Source organism: Ornithorhynchus anatinus, unplaced genomic scaffold (assembly GCF_004115215.2).
Source record: "Ornithorhynchus anatinus isolate Pmale09 unplaced genomic scaffold, mOrnAna1.pri.v4 scaffold_264_arrow_ctg1, whole genome shotgun sequence".
Classification (NCBI taxonomy): domain Eukaryota; kingdom Metazoa; phylum Chordata; class Mammalia; order Monotremata; family Ornithorhynchidae; genus Ornithorhynchus; species Ornithorhynchus anatinus.
This window is the reverse complement of record NW_024396743.1, coordinates 895,010-900,090: the sequence shown is the minus strand read 5'-3', so window position 1 is coordinate 900,090 and position 5,081 is coordinate 895,010.

Sequence of the window (5,081 nt, the reverse complement as noted above, 5' to 3'; positions counted from 1 at the left end):
CCCCGCGCTGCCGCAGGGGCGGCTGGGGGTTGTAGTCCTCCCGGCCGGGCGAATCATAATGCGGATGGGCGTCGCTGCCGAGCGGAGGGACTACAGTTCCCAGGGACCCCTCGCGGCCGCGGCCCCGGATGTCGGGGTGCGCGCGGGGCCGGCCGGGGGCTGTAGTCCATCCGACTCCACGGCCTCCCCCGGCCCGCCGGGACCGGCTCCCCCATGGAATTCCGCCTTCTTTGCCCGTTTCCATGAATCAAACTTATCGAGCCCCTACTGTGTACTAAACGCTTGGGAAAGTACAGTATAAAAACAGAAGAGCGTTCGTAGGCCCTGTCCACAACGAATTTACAGTCGGGAGGGGGAGACATTACTATAAATAATCATCATTAATAATAAATAATTACCTGTAACCCGGTGTCTGAGTCGTACTTGGTGCCCTTCTAGTCACTTAAACTAGTCAAGGCCCAGTCTTAGTCTAGTCGAGTCCCAGCTCGGCCACTTGTCCGCTGTGTGACTTTGGGCCAGTCACTTCACTTCTCGGTGCCTCAGTTACCTCATCTGGAAAATGGGGATGAAGACTGTGAGCCCCACGTGGGACAACCTGATTCCCCGTGTCTAAGAGAAGCAGCGTGGCTCAGTGGAAAGAGCACGGGCTTGGGAGTCAGAGGTCATGGGTTCGAATCCTAGCTCTGCCACTTGTCAGCTGTGTGACTGTGGGCAAGTCACTTCACTTCTCAGTGCCTCAGTTACCTCATCTGGAAAATGGGGATGAAGACTGTGAGCCCCACGTGGGACAACCTGATTCCCCTGTGTCTACCCCAGCGCTTAGAACAGTGCTCTGCACATAGTAAGTGCTTAACAAATACCAACATTATTATTATTATTACCCCAGTGCTTAGAACAGTGCTCTGCACATAGTAAGCGCTTAACAAATACCAACATTATTATTATTATTACCCCAGTGCTTAGAACAGTGCTCTGCACATAGTAAGCGCTTAACAAATTCCAACATTATTATTAAATCCTCTCCTCTTTCTCTTCAGCCTCTTCCCTCCCTTTTTCTCTCTCCATCCTCTCTCCTCACTCTTTATACCACCCTTAACCAGTCTCTTTTCTCTACTCTCGCCTCTCTTTCTGCCCCCCGAAGTGAAGTAAGGTGCAGAGAAGTTAAATGACTTACCCAAGGTCACACAGCAGGCAGATGGCAGAGCCAGGATGAGAACTCAGGTCCCCCTGACTCCCGGATCTGCGTTCTTTCCACTAGGCCACACCGCTTCTCCTGTTGGTCCTGTTTCCTCATCTCTAAAATGGGGATAAAATACCTGCTGCCCCCTTCCTTTGGGGCCTTGTGAGGGAAAGGGACTGGGTCCAGTGTGGTTATCTTAATAATAATAATAATAACGTTGGTATTTGTTAAGCGCTTACTAGGTGCAGAGCACTGTTCTAAGCTCTGGGGGAGATACAGGGGAATCAGGTTGTCCCACGTGAGGCTCACAGTTAATCCCCATTTTACAGATGAGGTAACTGAGGCACCGAGAAGTTAAGTGGCTTGCCCACAGTCACACAGCTGACAAGTGGCAGAGCCGGGATTTGAACCCATGACCTATGACTCCCAAGCCCAGGCTCTTGCCACTGAGCCACGCTGCTTCTATCTACCCTGGTACTTGGCACAGAATAAGTGCTGAATAAAGATTAGTAGTAGTAGCAATAATAATAATTATCTTGTGAAGAAGGAGAGGGGAAGCCCTCCCAGCCTCAGAGCATTTTAGAGGCTTCAATCCCAAGGTTTATAATAATAATAATAATAATTGTGGGAATTGTTAAGTGCTTACTGTGTGCCAGTCACTCTACTAAGCGCTGGGGTAGATACAAGGTAATCGGGTTGAACACAGTCCCTGTCCCACATAGGGCTCGCAGTTTTAATCCCCATTTTACAGATGAGGTAACTGAGGCCTAGAGAAGTGAAGTGACTTGCCCAAGGTCACGCAGCAGACAAGTGGCAGTAGAACCCAGGTCCTTCTGGCTCCCAGTTCCATGTTCTCTCCACTGCTTCTCTTCTGTAGGTTCTGTGGTTCTGCACTGGAGCTGGTCAGCTTGGTTCCCGGGAGGTAGGGGGCAGAGGAGGAATTTTGCCACAACTCACTCTAGTGTCATGGAAGACAGGGCGTCGTGGAAGACAAGACATCATGGAAGTGTTGGCCCCAGTTAATCCTCTGATTTACTGGCAAAAAAAAAAGAATATTTTCTCCCATTTAATTACGGAGACCATTCCACGATCAAAGCTCCTGGGAAAGTCAAAGATCTCTCCATTCCTCCTATTGATTATTGGTAATACTGCCCCAGCCCAACCCCAAAGCCATTAGGCACCTTATGTACTGTACCAAGAAGCAGGATATTATTTTAGTCAATAATCAGCGTTTAATCATCAGCCTTACCTCCCTAACATGTTCCGGGCCTTAAATATTAGAGTCCTGAACACGAATATATTATAATAGATGCCATGTATTGATGTCCTTAGATATGGCTGAGTTTTATGACTGCAATAAAAACACTGTGAATACATCTGGAATAAATGCAGGGAAGCAGCCTGCTCTAATGGGTAGAGCACGGGCCTGGGAGTCAGAATAATCTGGGTTCTAATCCCAGCTCTGCCACTTGTCTCCTGTGTGGTTTCAGTTACCTCATCTGTAAAATGAGGATTAATAATAATAATATTAATGTTGGTATTTGTTAAGCACTTACTATGTGCAGAACACTGTTCTAAGCGCTGGGGTAGACAAAGGGGAATCAGGTTGTCCCACGTGGGGCTCACAGTTAATCCCCATTTTACAGATGAGGTAACTGAGGCACAGAGAAGTGAAGTGACTTGCCCACAGTCACACAGCTGACAAGTGGCAGAGCCAGGAGTTGAACTCATGACCTCTGACTCCGAAGCCCAGGCTCTTTTCCACTGAGCCACGCTGCTTCCCATTAAAATTAAGATTAAGACTCTGAGCTCCACGTGGGACAGGGACTGTGTCCGACACGATTAGTTTATATCTACCCCAGTGCTTAGAACAGTCTCTGGCACAGAGTAAGTGCTCAACAAATACCACAGTTATTATTATTATTAGCATTACAAGCCTTGGGGTTGCAGACTCTATGCTGCTCTGAAGCTGAGGGCCTGGCTTCCCCTCCCCTCCTTCATAAGATAATAACAAAAACAATAATAATAATAATATTCATGATAATCTTTATCAAGAATTTATTCTGTGCCATGTGCCAGGGTAGAAAGAAAATAATCAGATTGGACAAAGTCCCGGTTCCACACAACGTCTCACAGTCTAAGAGGAAGGGAGAACAGGTATTTTATCCCCATTTCACGGATGAGGAAACCATAAAAAAAAAAATTGGAACTTTAATAGTGTTTGAAGTGATAGATGCGTTTTGGTCATAAAAGAAATTTACGATGTTTCTTATGAATGACTCAATCAATCAATGGTATTTACGGTGTTAATCGGAAGCTTTCAGACCTACTTGAGAAACTCTGACGTCTCGAAGGTGGGACCTATCCCCTCTTCATACACTAGGGCATTGGATAGAGGTTGGAGCTTTGGAAAAAACAAAAGACTTGCTCAATTCACGGAATAGCCAAATCTAAACATTTGCGATTATGGTGCTGCTCTCCTTGCATTAGAAGAAAACGCCAGTGACCACGAAAATCACCTACAGGCACGGCACGCAGCCTAAAAAGGCCAATGAGGGACCCATTATGTGCACACAAAGGCCGTGATGTTTGCAGCACCTGGCCCTGTTTTCACTTCTGCCTCCTTGTCTCGGGTTACCCCTCCCTCCCCCACACCCATAAACATATACATGATTTCTCTCTCCCTCTCTCCCTCTCTCACACACACACTCGGGGGCAAATTTCACCATCAGTGGCAACTCCTTTGACTACAAAGGCCCACCACACCTATACATTTACCTCCTCAATCCTGCTCCATTTCATCTTTAGAAAAAGCAACAAGACAAGTGATAAGATTGGCCAATGAAGGCAGAGTAACAGCCTGGGTTTCCAGCGTCCAGTACAGTGCTCTGCTCCCAGCGGGCAGAGGTGGCCTAACTATAATGATCAATCAACAGACAAGGTTTGCCTGCTCCTGCTTCATCAGGGCTCTGGATGTATGTGTGTGTTTCAGTGCGTGTATGGCTGTGAGCAAGATTGGGGTACACACCAGAGAGGGAAATGGGTGCTCTGCCCCACCATGCCAAGCCTTATTGAAGGCACATCTCCTCCAAGAAGTCTTCCCTGACTAAACCCTCCCCTCCTTTTCTCCCTCTACCTTCTGCATCGCCCTGACTTGTTCCCATCATTCAACACCCCCCGCTCCCAGCTCCACAGCACTTATGTATATAGCTATTTATTTGTTTATTTATTTCTGTATATTAATATCTGTCTCCCCCTCTCAGCCGTGAGTTCCCTGTGGGAAGGGAATGCATCTGTTTATCATTCTACTGTACTCTCCAAGCGCTTAATACAGTGCTTTGCGCATAGTAAGTGCTCCATAAATACGATTGACTGAATGGCGAATAGAGGCTGAGATGGAGAGGATACATTCAGTAGTGACCCCACAGAAGCCCACCCCCAGTAAGTGTGTTTCCCTTGCCCCCTTTGCATGGCCCAGTAAGAGGTGAACTCGGATCCCTGCGGCCTTTAGAAATTATGCGCGATGCAGACCTGACCCCATCGTTCACCTTTTGGTTTTTAATCAATTCCGTTGATGCGGGAAAGAAGGCTGGACCAGTCGCACCCCAGCAAAAGCCCTGGAATTAGAGTCTGAGCTTCTGTCAGAGGGGGATGGCCGACATTTGACACGGAAGCGGTCCCTATTAATCATGTTTGGGCGTTTGGGGCCTTCACGCAGAGCCCTGCGGACAGCTTTAACTCCCTGCAGTCCACCCAAGGGAGATTGAGGCAGGCATCCCATCGGATGCCACACTGATAGACAAGTCATGCTTGTTGGGTGCCTGCCTCTTTAAACAGCACAACAGATTGATTGAACGCCTATTGTATGCTGAGATTGGGAGAGCAGCAATAGAGTTAGTAG